This window comes from Oenanthe melanoleuca, chromosome 2, assembly GCF_029582105.1.
Source record: "Oenanthe melanoleuca isolate GR-GAL-2019-014 chromosome 2, OMel1.0, whole genome shotgun sequence".
Taxonomy (NCBI): domain Eukaryota; kingdom Metazoa; phylum Chordata; class Aves; order Passeriformes; family Muscicapidae; genus Oenanthe; species Oenanthe melanoleuca.
The window spans coordinates 21,396,716-21,412,372 of NC_079335.1; the positions used below are offsets into that span (position 1 = coordinate 21,396,716).

Here is a 15,657-nt window from a genome sequence, read left to right on the forward strand (position 1 = left end):
GCTCTTAGCTAACTGAGGCCACATAAGGTATTGGCTGTGACACTCATAGGGTTTCACATAAGAAATCACTGCATACAGAAATATGTCAAAAAGAAAACGTACACCACTGACAAACAAAGTGCAAGAGTGAAATAAAAAGTTGCAAGGCTGTGTCCAGCTCAAAAGACAGAGACAAAGGAGAAAAGTAGGTTGTCAGAAAAAACATTTTCAACATTGCTTATGAAACAAGTAGAAATCCTATCAAAAGCTTGAGGACAAGGTGGGGAGCATATACTAAAATATGTGGCAAAAAAATAATTGTAAAAATTCAATAATAATTTATGCATAACTAATCCCTCAGATTCATATGAAGACTAGAGTCATACATTCACCCTGTATAGCTCTACAGCATAACTAACACTTCCATCTATGCTGCTGCAGTAGAGTTTCTGCTCTGCTCTGTACAGGAGCTAACACAAGAAAAGCCCAACTCAGCTGGCTTTGTAACCCATCCAGCCCAATACAATGTTTTTGATAGCACCAGGAGGAAACTCTGTTAAGAAATACCAGAAACTCTGTCTACTTCCTGCAATTGCTCCTCTCCTCCTCCCCAGGCATCCACAGCTGCTGCATGTAGGATGCCAGGGGTACATGTTTGTGTGGTTGTTTTAGTAACCATTTCTGGGCTGCTTGTCCATGAATTCATGCACTTCCCCACTGAACACACTGACAGTGTCTGCTCTCCACAACCTTCAGGGGCAACAAGTTCCAATTAAAAAAAAAAAAGGCTTTAAACCATCTCCTCCTAGTGACACTGTTTTCCCCCAATCTTTTGCAGCATATGAATTGTTCAGGTCCACATTCAGCTTTAATAATGTTGTTATTGACTTGTAACCTATGATCCCAGCCCCGCTCAAGCCTTCTCCTGTTCAGACACCAGCCTTTTTTGTCTCTCCTCATAAAGAAGGTGCTCCAGCACCTTCAATCTTTTAAACAGCCTCCCTTCTCTACTTCTGTACCTCCACTATGGCCTTCTTGAGTACTCTACAAAGCGCCCAAGAAGTGGAATCACTGCAGTTCTCTATAAAAGTGAAATGCTGCCTTCTTCTTGTTCTTCACTTCTATCCAGATCTCCAGTATTTTGTTGGGTTTTTTTGGCTGACACAGCACATTGACTCAATGATTTAATTTCTTCATTGCAGGACCTATTTCAATAATTTCTTCTTATCTTCTCCATTCAAATGAATCTTCAAAAAGTGAAATATGAACTTGGACAAACAGTACCTTAACTTCCTTTTCAAAAGATAATAACGAATTAAAAATAAATAATTTATCAGCAGCTTAATTATAGGAATAAAGGGCAGTGAATTTCTCAATTTCTTCAAATTTCTGTGGTCTTTATGCAGCAATGTATTAGATTCTACATATACTGCAGAAATTTGGTTATGAGGGAGGTAAAGAAAAGCAGGCCTTTTAAACCTTCCTTTATATTGTGCTTTATGGAACAAAGGGAGCAATCCTCTCTCCTTTTCTTTAAAGGAATGAACGCACTAGAAAAAGTATTACAGAGGAAATCCTAAAACAGAACCATTAACTAGCTGAGATTTTCTTTGAAAAGGTTTCTGCCAGCTCTGGTTACAATCTCTTCAGATTCACTCATGTACATATTTTTCAAATAACCAATAAAATTCTTTGCGGCTGTTTTCTATGGCAGACTCATATCACTGACTTGTAAATGTGATATCACTTTTAATGCTGCCTCTGTAAAAATAACTAGAGACTATTTTAATGAATCACTACACTATGAGCCAAGAAATCCTCATTCCTCCTGATATCCTAGCAAAGTTAGGCTATTTACACCTCAGCCTCTCTGCCTGGTAAACTATAAAGTGCTTCACCCATATCCTGCACTGATGGCACTTTCAAAATTGGTACAGATGGTTTCATTGCTCATGTATTGAGGGCAAGCAGAAAGAAAGGATGGAGCTGCAAAAAAATCTTGCCATATAATTTCATGGAAATCCTGCCTGTAATTAAGTTGAGGGCATATACTGCTAAACCCAGCAATTTTTAACTGCTACACAGACATCAGCTGAGTCTGATGAAAAATGTTTTCAGAAAGCACAATTCAGTGGTGAATAATACTCTTATGGTTACTACATGATATTCTCTTATTCTCTATTATTCTATATAATCTATCATGATATATCTCTCTTACTACATGATATTCTCCTCTAGGCAGCAGAAATTTCAGCAGCTACCTGACATTTAGGTTATGCATGACTTGGCCAGAGAAAATGAAAATACGGCATCATTCACTAAGTGACAGCCTTCCAGGGAGAAAAGTGTCATATGTATATGACAAAGTGGAGGAAGAAATCAAAGTACTTCTGGTTTCTGAGTGGATCCTCTCTTCTCACACCTAAACAGATTTGAGTTGAAGTCCAGATCTTTGCCTCTGTTTATCATTAAGTATTTATTAAATGTTCTGGCCTATGCAAAGCACCTCTAGGAAAGTAAGAAAGGAGCTCAGCCTTCATCCCCAGTCAGACTATATGTTCTCTGTGCAGATTGCTGCAAGGGTGCTAATTGGTCCCAACTGCTGAGTTTCCTGTTATGCAGAAATTCAACTACAGAAACTTTACTGAGACCCCAAATCAATTCATGCAGGTCACTGAACAGCACTCAGAAGGCAATTTCTGCTCAGTATTAAGCAGTATGGAATATGAACCAGTGCCCAAAAGGTGAAAGACACCATATCCTATTACAGTTTTCCATGCCACCCGGCTCCACAATGAAACTCTGACTTATGTATGCTCTTACCACATATATTATAAAGGTTGAAACACGTGAATAATGATTTGCAAGACAGCTGTGCATAACACAACTGGGTACAAATTAAAGTGCAGAAGTATCACTGAATTGCAATGTCAGCTCAGTAGAGCATCAAGCCTTCCAACCATGTTTCAAAATTAACCTGAAGACATGCTTAGTAATAAACTTGGGAAGCATTCCTCTAATGGGATAAGAAGATGAGAGGGAACGAGTTCTCAATATAACAACTCTAAAAAGATTCTTTGCTATACTATGGAATAATGGGCCAATGCTTTAAAGATGTCAAGAACAGCAATATCATCTTGCTGTTAGCAAATGTAATGGTAACATTTATCATTGGGCTGTATAATATCAATTCTCTTACTCTTTACATAACCCATTTAAAATGAACAATAAAAGTTTTCTTTAATTAGCTACTGGTGTGCATTAACATGATCATGATTAAACCATAAAAACCAACCGTACATTACTCTGGTCCCCTATCCCATGTGTTTTAAATTATTTTAGTTGAAAATGTACTTTGAGTCCCTTTTAAAAGTTCGACCTTCTGCTTTCAGAGAATTAAGTGCATATTACTATAGTGGAGAAGATAATGTTTCAGACCTCCAGGCATATATTAAACACACTGGCAGCACATTAGACAAAATGCTTTACTTATTAGATACTTCCTATTCTAAACAGTGTCATCAAAGGCTAAAAACAAAATCCATATAAAAGCTGCACAATGCTTCCACACAGAACCTGTGCCAAGATCCCTGTACTTTCCAGCTAATGAGGAAAGGATGTGTACTCTTAACATATGAATGTAAGATTTTCCAAGCATTCACTTTAGGAAACAGGACTATTGATTCCACATGGCTTATGTTAAATGAAACTGTATTGGTAAAATAACCTTTAAGATATTTGGCATGATAACTATAATTAAACAGTATTCAAAGGAATAAAACAAAAGGGAATTTGGTTCCACAATAGCTAATTAAAATAAAATGAAAAAACACAGCATGTCATCTATCAAGATAAATTGTTATTGTTTAAGAACTATTTAAATACTGTTAAAATATACTTTTAGATAAAATCTGAAAGGACTGGAAAAATATTTGTGGTTTAAAAATGGATAGTTTGGTGAAGAAAAAAGTATAGGACGTTGAAATTTTAAGCTGAGATAATAGCTTTAAAGCTTTGAGCATAACCAGATGGCACTTAAATCAGAGGTATTCTACAGTTTCACTGTCAGAATAAGTTGCAATATGGAAAGGTTTTCAATAGCTAGAAAAAACATATCAAGATGATAGTTTACCTCTTAGATCACTTTTTTTTTTCAGTGCATTTTCTTTCACAGTTATATATCCTATCAATACTACACACCATAGGAAAGGTGTTGAAAGCTACACTGGTAGCTGGGGAACTGTGGCTAATTCTTCCTTTTCATGTGCTGAGATAGGTAACTTGACTAGCTTAACCTCTTGAGTTCACTAGGGCATATGGCACATATATCTATCAAGAGAAAGGGCATGGAAATGGCATGTCCTGTAGAACACACACAGATAAGTACATCATAAAATCAAGGATCAATAAATAGATTTGCTTTTCAGCATTGGCAAGTAGTTCCATCTAAGGTGACTGCAATTTTAACAGGTAAGTCTTATTTATTTTCCATTTCTGATCACAGTTCTTAGATGGTAGTGATGCCTTCAAAGTTTTCACTCCATAAAGAACAGGAAAAAAATCATCAAGATAAACATACAACCTAATACTTTAGACCAATAGTTAACATATTTTCCAAATCAAAGAGAAGCATTTTACAATTTACATTTTACAAATGGCAGAATTGCCATGTTACAGTTCTTAGTCTCTCAAGAATTTTCAACAATAACAATGTAAGCATGTGCAAATTTCACTATAAACATTTTAATGTTCTTTTTCTGGTACTTCACAGAATAATTCTTTAATTAATAGAATAACTGTAAGCAATATAATCTCTGGAAGTGCAGCCGCTCTAGTGGAAAAGCATCTACATCTGCATATTTTTTCCAGCTTCTCATATTAATTATGGTCATATAATGACACTATTGAAGTAAAATTTCCAGTCATTTCTTAACTCTGATCAAAACCCTTCAGCCAATCATGAGCTCATGCTTCACATTACATAAGTTATGGAAAGACTCACAAGTGTGAAACCACAAAATCAAAGTGCCAATCACATCTGCTCCATCACTGTTGTATGTGACCTAGTTTTATTCCTTTTGCTAAAAAGTATTAATATTTACATATAAATAAAAATCTTGCCCACTGGACAAAGTAAGTTACAGAAAAGGAATATGCTCCATTTTTGTTTTCTGTTATGCTTAAATTGGAATTACAAAGATAACTCTGGATAATTTCTTCCTTTGTACTGAGCACTTCATCTACTGCATTGAGAAATTTCCCACAATTTGGAAATTTAGTGAAGGTATCATTATTATCTAATAGACCTTTGTTTGCCACATTGCTCTACTGAACACACAAAACACTTTTGTTTTGCATATGAGTTATATGAATTTAATTCTGACCATTATCAAAATTATTTTGCAAATTGACATATTAACTTCACATGAAAAGTATAATGAAAGACACACTTACAAACATATTTGACTATTAAATTTTGTCCTCCAGTCTAATAAAATTCCAGATTAAAACTTCAGTCCCACTATTAAATCTAGACAGATTGCATCTACTTGTATCAAAGCAACTGCAGAAAGAGTCCTTTATAACATGAACCTAAAGCTGTCCTCCAAAACTATTAAATCAAGCCAAAATGAGGCAACAAAAATAGCAGAAATGTCTGAAGTAGTTTATTTCATAAAAGTCTTTTTGTTGCAAATGAAATTATGCCAATTTGAAGTGTAACTGTGTATATAAGCTTGTGGACCTACAGAATTACTTCAGATGGGAATTGTAGTTTTCACAATACTGCAGGAATTACACACAAGTTGTGAAGGCAAGGAGCAATACAAATTCAGCTTCTTTGTGCAATGTTTTCCCAGCTCTTCAAAAGTAAAGTAAGAGGCTACATTCTGTTAAACACTGATGCAAATATTCATAAATCAAAGCTGTGTTAAATGTTCCAATTGTAACATGGATATCCAAGTGCTAAATCCTTTCTAATGCAAACAAAATTATTTTTTCATCTTAATACAAACAATATGTTTATTTTGCTACCCTATGAAGGCCAGTAAGAAACTTGTGTTCAATTTTTTTCCTTTACAAATAAAGGCTTTCAATTTAAAAAGGCCAGGCTGAAATTTGGCAGAGTTCTTTTTTTCCACAGCATTTTTTCATTAATTTTTTTATTAAAAGCATTAGCTTTTTTGGTGTTATTTTTCAAATTTAAATTCAAATCTTAAGTTCATATCTTTGCTTTTATACAAAAAATATTGGTTTAAAACACACATTTATTTTAGACACGGTGAGGGTTTGCTCAATATCGCACACTTCCAATTTTTACTTTTGGTTTATTTTTGTTTTTGTTGGGGGGAATGGGTAGGGAGGGGCATTGTTTTGTTTTTTTTTCTGTTTAAAGCCAAGGAAAAGCATTTTTCCATTAGAGTCTTCTTGCATATTTCATTTGGATATTTTCAAAAGCAAAAGTTGAAACTTCACCTAGACTTTTCGCCTGTATGTACAGCATGTACAGAACAACCGTGGGATCAGACCCAGCCAGCAGAGTTTAGGAAAGGCCTAAACCAAGCTGATCTCCTTTTATGACCAGGTGACCTGCCAGTGATGACTGTTGATGCAGTCCAACTGCACTTCTGCAAGATGACATTGAGGTGCTGGAGCGTGTCCAGAGAAGGGCAACAGAGCTGGTGAAGGGTCTAGAGAGTAAATCCTACAGGGAGTGACTGAGGAAGGTGGGTTTGTTTAAGTCTGGAGAAGAGGGGGCTCAGGGGAGAGCTCATCACTCTCTAGAAATGCCTAAAGGGATTGTACCAAGGTTGAGGTCAATCTTTCCTCCCAAGCAAATACTGAAAGTGCGAGAAAACAGTCTCAAGCCATGCCAGAGGGGGATCAGTTTGGACATCAAAAAGAGTTTCTCCACTGAAACATTGCTTAAGCTTTGGAATGTGCTGCCTAGGGAAATGGTGGAGTCACCATCCCTGAAGGTTTAAACAATGGTTTAATTGCCATGGTGGTGCTTGGTCAAAGGTTGGACTCAATGACCTTGCCCTTGGAGGTCTTTTCCTATCTTACTGATCCTACAATTCTATGACATTCTCTAAGATTTCAGTATCAAGATTTCAGTATCAGACTAATTTTACCAGTCTCAGTTTTGGGCCACATTTCCATGATGTTTAAATAATTTAATTATATTTAATATGGAAATATTAGAAATATCATTCACTGTTACAATTTCCGAATATGAGAAATTTAACAAAATCGTTTACTCCCACTGGAGTAAACTTGAATATTCTCCCATTGACTAATACTTAGCATTCTGTAAAATAAATCAAAAGATGGAGGAGGAAAATGCGAAATACCTGGCAATAATTCAAAGTGAAATTCAACAAAGCCTCATAAGACAAAGTTAGGCATAATTTTCTAAGAGAGGTTGAATGAATGCATGAACAATAAAAAGTCAATGTGGTAAAGTAACTTGGTACTTGACTTTAATAATACAGACTCTGTCTTCAGCCTCTTAAATGAGTAACTGTAAAGTTAAATGAACTATTCCCAGAATCAAATGGTACAATCTTTTTCTTGATATACATTAGATACTTTAACCATTTTGAGCATTTTAGAGGCAATTAAAATAACTAAATCCACAACAGATTAAAAGACTTCATGTACAGATACTGCCTAACTAAACAAACTTCATTCTACATTATTTCCAGTAATATAAGTCAAACTGAGTCAGACTACATGCCATGAACAAAAAAATCCACAGTGCAGGAGTCTCCAGTGAGAAATATCCAACTGCTGGCACAATACTGCTCACTGCTGCATGAAACATGTGCTGGGACCTTGAGTGCCTCAGGTTTTAAAGCTGCTAGATGTCTGTAAAATTATCTATCTGGACCTTACTGCCTTTTTTTTTTCCCCTAGGTTACTACATCTCACCTGTATCAACTTGCACCTAAACTGATCTTTGACTAAACCATGTTTCAATTTGTTGAGAATATTTTAAAGACTACCTGAAGAAGTAAAGCACATGAAATGACATGTGAACTAAAACCTACAAAATCAGGAATTCCAGAATATGTTTTTTTGGTAACTAGGCCATGACAAAATAACCCCATTTTTAGCAAGTTGTTTGTCTCAGCTTTGGTATATAATTCCATGCCAGACTGAATTTGTGACTCCTCATTTGTGCCTTATATGACAGTAAAACAGCCAGTTCAGGGTCCTGAAGCATCCAAAAAAAATAATCTCAGAAAGAAAAAACAACAAGCCAACCAACCAAAAAACCTGAGAAAAAAATTGTACTCATTATTTTGGCCTGTTCTGTTTCCTTCATTGTTCATTGTAAAATACAAAGCTGTGAAGGAAAAGGACAGACCATGGCAGCTCATCTTGTATTAACTTAAGCCTCAAAATTGCATCCTAGATCACGCTCGCTGGATTTGTTTAAATCAATTAAAAGAAAGAAAATAATCATGGCATTGGAGAAGGAATGGAAGGTCCAAACGAGGACCTCTGGAAGCCACCTTCAGGGTGGGTGACACATGGAGCTGCATCTTCAGGTGTCTCCAACCCATCAGGCCTGGCAGCTCTCCAGCCCCCTCAGTCTCTCGGTGATCAGAGGCTGCTCCAAAGCACCCAGCACTTAAATCATGCTGATATTTGATTTTATACCTCAGTGGAAATCAGTGGAGAACTACTGTGAAACACATCCTGCAGCAATCTGACATTTTCAAAGCTTTTATCTGCAGTGCTATGATTCCATTGTAGCCATTCAAATAGTGGAATGGTAACAACATTGAATTACATTAGTGGGCCCAGATACAGTTTGCAAAGTTTACTTCTTAAAGAAAAAAACTTCTGACCTTTACATCTTCTATATGGTATTACTATGATGTACTATAATAAAGATGCAAAAAGACTGCACATATTACTGAATATTTACATATTTTTTTTTTCCATAAAAATGCTTTTCCAGTTTTGGACCATGAAGTTCCTTTTGGTTCACTAACTACTGCTGCTTTTTTGTTTCTGTTTTTTTTTTTTTTTTTCCCCTTTGTTGTTCAGTGTTATTAAAATACTTTACTAAGCATTATTCTAAGTATAATTTTTTAACTGGCCATAAAGTCATTTGCTGTGGTGAGCTTGCTCACAGACATACCTGGGAAATGACCCAATGAACCACTCAAACAAGACTAGTCTACTCAGAAATTACATTGTACAACAATGATTTTATAGAAATACAGTGGGTAAACCTTCCAGATGTTTAATGTATAATTAACACACTTATCTTGAGTTCATCTTGTCTATCTCTTGTGTGGAGAAGGCACTACTGCCTTTATGATAAACTTTTATCAAGAGAATGTAGAACAGTTATGTGCCCACTGAAAAAAAATAATAGTTTGGCAGATAATTTACTTGTGTATTTCTCCTCTTCTGTTCATGTTTTAGAAGGCAAATAATGAGCCAGGGTGATCAGGGTGATCTGTAGAGACCAGATAGCCTATCTTAGCAGAAAAGCAAAAAAGACATACAAGCTACTGCAAGAAAACAGGTGAACTAATGCAAGCACACAAACATAATCATCCCTGTAGCTCTGGGAAGAAAACACTGCCCAACTTTCTAAAATAATATCTTAAATGACTGGTCTTCAGACAGATATCAGATTTAGGAAACTTGTAGAAAGGATACCTACTCAGTAAAGCCAACAGATTTTCAGTTTTAGGGATTCTCTAAATCAAACAGTTCTCCAATTGTCTGAAATAATGGCCACTGCTAATTTCTGAGAACACTTTACTAAGTCATTATTCCTCCAGTGTTTTGATGGAGAAAGTTAAAATCATTGGAAACCTTTACTTAGGATGAGTCAAGAATGAAGCTTCCAGTCTTGATTCATACAATGAGTCACAGGTAATCTGGGGGGAAGGTACAGTCCCAGTGAATGAAGAGCTGGAAATATTGCCTAGGAGCACGCACTGAGGAAAAAAAGTGCTAATATGCAAGATTATTAAGCAAACCTATCAAGCACAGCAGAAACACCTAAGCTGCATACTATGTATAAACAACTGAGAACTTTAAAATGTCTTTTCTCCAAGAAGGTACTGGCAACCAATTATCTGCAGAGATAAGTTCAGAGAAATTAGAAATAGCTGCAAATCTGAATTTGATTCAGATCATATAACGTTATTAGCATCATATGCCTGACTCATACCAATCTTTTATCACAGTCATAATCTATGATTTCTCCATTTGATATAGCAACCACTAACTCAATCAGAGGGAAGCTAGCTGTAAAAATAGAAGTATTGTCCTGCTCTTTCATCTCCTCCATACTCATGAGAAACACTCTGCAATGTAAATCAATGTGACAACTCTTTTCTCCAAATGGGAATACCAACAGTACCAGATTGTATCATACTTATCAAAGCCATAGAACCTATGCAAGTACTTTGTAGCCCTGTCACCAAAGCATGACACTACACTAAAAATTAGTTCACTGTAATTTTACTAGACTGGCTTTTGTGATAGGTGTCAGAATACAATGAATATATTAGAAAGAAATTAAATACAGCCAGGCTCTTTACTATCCTTCCACTTTAAACACTGTGTGTCCATGAAGAAACACTACTACTTTCTCTGTGCCATGCAACCAAAATTCAGTGCAATTTTCAAATGTTCAAGAAAAGTGAACAATTATTATTACTGACACAAGTGAACTTCTCTGCATGCAAGACACAAACAAAATGAATTCTTGGGATTCAGTGAAGCTCAGAAGTCCACACAATGCCAGAAATTAATGTTGATGACCAGGGGAAGAATATTAACATTCAGAAACTACTGTCTACCTATGGAATACTCAAATGAAGCATCAAGTTTACTCTTCCATTCATAATATCTAGTTTTAATTCAGGTATCTCAAAATTCTCATAGCATGACTGGATGCGACTTGTGCAGCATTGCAAGGGGATGAATGCAACTGCAAAGCAATTCAAAATCTTAAAACACACCACTTGCTTATATTTGAAGTGTAAAAACTAAATCGTGCATTTCTAAAAATTCCAGGCTAACACAGAACTGAGATCTTCTGTCAAGAGAGGTTTTTACTGTGTGAAACTTCTGTGCATGTGTGTGCATCCACAGACATGCTTATGTCCTTCTGAGTAATCCTCACGTGTTTTGCCTTCATGTCTGCAAAATGGACCCTTCCTCATAAGGTTTCTTACTTTCGTGTAAATTCAGTTCATCCTTAGATCTCTCTTTTATTTTTTTTTTTAAATTTTCTTTTTAATTGAAAAGTAAGATTTCTGCTTTGAAGATTCTTGAAAAATCACATCCATTTTCCCAATATAAGAACAGGATCTAGGTTTCCACTGGAATGAAAATGTTTGCTCATCTGAAGTATCAAGAAGTACTACACAGTCCCTCAGAAAGATACCTCCCCACTGGTTTTGGCAACAAAATCAAATGATGAGACAAAGCTTCCAAAGAACGGAAACTGGGTATGGCAATGACTCAAGATACTGGCAAGGACTTTATTTTGATAGTGTCCTTGAACTAACCAAAATGTCTGTTATTTTCAGGAAAACATCCGACAAGTGGCTATGTGGGAACCCAAGTACTGGTAAAGCTACCAGGAAAATGATGCAAGTATTATTCAGCTATTCCAGCTAAGGATTTTTATTGGCATTCTCAGGAAGTTATACTTTTGGCACTCTCTGACACTACTGAGCTACAAGATTTGTTTAAAACATATGAACTAGCTCAATGGTAAATATCATCAGAAGACTTTAATGTCATATACATTTCAAAAGATTTAGCCATTTTACAGATTTTAACAAATCCATAAAGCAATTAAATCTAGTAAGCCTACTTACTATCTAAGTGGATTAGATTAATCTGTGGAACAATCTCTACTAAGAAAATGAAGTTATGCATGGTGCAAATTTTCTCAATCAACTCTACGCACATGCATGTCTTAAATGTGCTTTTTTTTACATGTCTTCATGTTACTATATATTTGAAAAAAACCACACATTACTTTGTACAGCTTCCTTTGATATGTCAAGATTCCAGGACTTTAACATTAGCAGAAATAGAAAATGTATGCCACCTTACAATTAGACATTCTCCATCCAACAAAGCTGCTGCCACAGAACATAGATTTATAGATTTAGATGAAATTGATTCAGATGCCATATTTTAACTACAGTATAATGAATAAAAACTTCTGATTATAGATTTGCTTTCTTTTTTTTTTTTTTTTAATAGTTTTAAAATTATAGTTATAAAAAATTAATTATAAAATTACTAAACTGTAAAATGTAACTAATTCTGCTTAGCATACATGTGCTTGTAAATGGCACAAGGATACTGTTGCAGCTCCAACTCAGGGAAATTAATTTCACAGGAGACAGGAACCACCTAACTCTGTCAATAACACAACCTGGACCCCCTGGGCAACTTTGATCCATTTGATGTTATATACATTAAAGGCTATGCTCTTTTATGTTTAAACTCACTACTAATTGAAAGAAAACTTTTTCATGCAGGTATTTTTGTCACTTTTCAAACAGCATGAAAAACTCATTAATTTCTGACAGAAGAAAGAATTGGTGAAAAAATAGCTATATTTGTTTCCTGACAAAATTTCAGGCATGAGTAATGAAATGTATCATTCTACTAGACAGTCGTACATGATACAATATTACCTGAATCAGAAAATATACTTTAGATGGCTGGAAAAATTTGAAAAATTAGGATGGCAGCCAATATAATCACTAGCAGTACACTCAGAAAATTATGCCTCCTTGCTTAACAAACAGGATAGTACTGAAGTGGAATTCTGTCCTAAAGAAAATCAATATGAAACTAAGCAGCATATTTATCCCTAGATGATCAGCCAGTCCATCACTGGCCACACAAGTGACTGGACAGTGAATACTGCCTACTGCTAAATAATGGCTTTCCCTCAGTGGCAATACCTGTTCTGGTTTGTCACCACACATTTCCTGGTTTTTTACAAAACAGATTTAAACAATTAATTAATATTGAGACTTCTATTCTGTTTTCTAATTTAGCTGATAACACAGAATATTACATACTGGTTGAGGAAGACTGACACACAAGGTGACTATATTAGATTTATTTACTTCTAAAAATATGTTAAAGTGCATGAAAAAATAGTTTTTTTTTTTTGTGAGAGAATGCCAGGGAAAAAAAGCAAGGACTCTTCTCATAAAGAAAACAGGGAATTTCAAATCTAAATAGCTCGCTGCCCTCTTGACTATACCTTCAATTAATTCTTTACTGGCTTCTATTCTTTATATTTTTAATGAAATATTTCTTTAAGGAAAAAAATATCTTATTTTGCTTTAAAATGAAGGAAATTACAAAATTCATGTGTTTTTAATTCCTGTCAAGGATCAAGTTTTCCACACTATCTAGCAGGTGATGTTCCATGCAGGGAAGAAACTATAACTGGTGCTGCCTGAAGATAATGTTGCCACAGCACCAAACTCTTCTGTACACAAGCATGAGAAGACTCAAAGGAGAAGATTAGTCGAGATCAAAGAACGCAGAGCCCTCGGTCCCACACCGTGTGACCCAACACTGCAACTTTCCTCTCCTCGTCAGAGGTTAGCAAATCATCACTGTGACACATCCAATGTCCACACTGTGAGAAAGTCCAAGCACGTGCTCTCTCACACTTCTCTTCAGGCTGAGTCTGAGCCACCGTCTTGCCTTCAGTGATTTTGTCCTGTGTATGTGTCAACAACCAACTATACTTGCTATTCATGGCAAACCTTCAGCAATTCTTACACAGTTCTTGGTTTTCTAATATTGTTTTTCCTTGAAAGTGAACCATTATGATTTCTTGCATGTGTTCTAATCTAAAGAAAAGGTTGAATTCTTGACTTTTTTAATAGCAGTATTTTTATTGTCTCTTTAATGAATACTTCAGATGATTTTGGTCAATGCAATAAATTATCAGAAATGGTGAAGTTTTAAATTAACTTTACATACTGTTTAGTTATTATTTTACTTGGATAAGAAAGCACAATGATACTGAAGGTAATGATAAAAATAATTCACAAGTTATCTTCAAAATATTGCTGGGTAGGGTATGGAATACAGAGATTGGACAGGATGTTTATGTCTTTTAGAGTATTTCACTAAGAGTAGTATGAGACAATAAACGTGATTCATTGAGCAGACATGAGAAGGTCTGGTCAGAAAAAGAACTGTTGGCTAAAAAGAAAAAAAATAGTGGACTGAACACCCACTTGCACTCAAAACTTACGTAAAAATTATTCTATCCCATTATGTTCTGTGTTAAAACAGCAACTTGGAAAAACAGCAAATCAGAAAAAAAATCTCTAAACCTTGAGTCTTTAACTAATATTGATGAGAACATAGAGGAAAACCAACACTTCAACGTTTTTGTTTGCTTTCTTCCTGTCTCACTGTAACTTTTTAATTTTGCTGTTATAATTTTTTTTTTTTTTTCAGAAAATAACAACAACCCCTATGGATGTTTTCCCATTAGATTTGTTCCAGTGTGGGAATCTTTCAATACTAGTGATATGAAGCTTCACAATATTCTAGCGAAATACTTCTATTTTTCTTTTCATTAACAATACAAAATATCCTTTGGTGCTGAAGCAAGGAATATTTGGCAGAATGTTATTTATGAATTTATTTATAGATTATTGTTTTGGGTAAATTTCTCCTCAACTATAACTTCTGTGCAATCTTGATATGCAAGAACTTCTTATCACCTTAATTTAAGTGTCACAGAAAGTATTAAGGAAAATGTAATGGAAACTGGTCTTGAATGATGAAGTGCTTAAACAGCTAGAGGATAAAACTTTCCATTTTTCCCCCCCAAATAGTTTGTGTGCTTGTGGGCTTCAAATAACAGCAGGAAAAACTGGTCTCTTCCTAGCAAAAAGGAAATACACTTTGAATCTGTAATTTCAAGTCTGATTTTACTATACTAAGTATTCTTCACCTTGTCAGTTTATTATCTATCTTATTTAACATGTTTTTTGACCTTTCTCAACTATGTAAGTTCAAATGCTTATTGAAGAGATACTTCATTGCAAGATACAAATTTTCCTCAAAGAGAGACTATAAACACTTTTTTCCCCCTTTAATTTTGTTTTTGCAAAATCTAAGCATGAAAATCTCTTCAAAGAGCCATTTTCATTGCAACAATCAATTTGAAACATTCTTTTTTTTCCTTGTAATTCTAGGAGAGAAACTAAAGGTCACATCTTTACAGCAAAACAGATTTTCCTTTGTCTCTTACTTCTTAATTTTCCCTTTTCACATTCAAGGACATTACACTGAATGAAATGCAATTCTCCCTTATCAAAACTTTGTGAGCTTTTAGGTAATGGAAGTTGTTTCCTTTTACAAATACATCTGGGATGTACAAGGTATAGTCTCAATTTGAAGGACACAGAAGTGGATTCACTGGATAGGAATGAAAGTATAAGACACTTCCTAACTCCAGTGATACAAATTAGAGCTCCTTTGGGGATCTAATTATGGTGTGTGCTTAGAAACCAAGCTTTCTGCAATCCTTCTCAACTGTGAAAACGCTTCTCTGGATATATTCCATTGTTTCCAAATCCATAAAACCAACACAGTGAGAGTAACCAAGCCTAATTTTAAGCTAAC

The 15,657-nt window shown here is 35.1% G+C and overlaps 1 protein-coding gene across 6 annotated transcripts in view; it reads right to left on the reverse strand.

Moving 5' to 3' along the window:
• VPS13B (vacuolar protein sorting 13 homolog B) overlaps positions 1-15,657 on the reverse strand; it is a 425,154-nt gene that overhangs the window by 118,985 nt on the left and 290,512 nt on the right. The gene's annotated exons all lie outside the window — the stretch shown is intronic.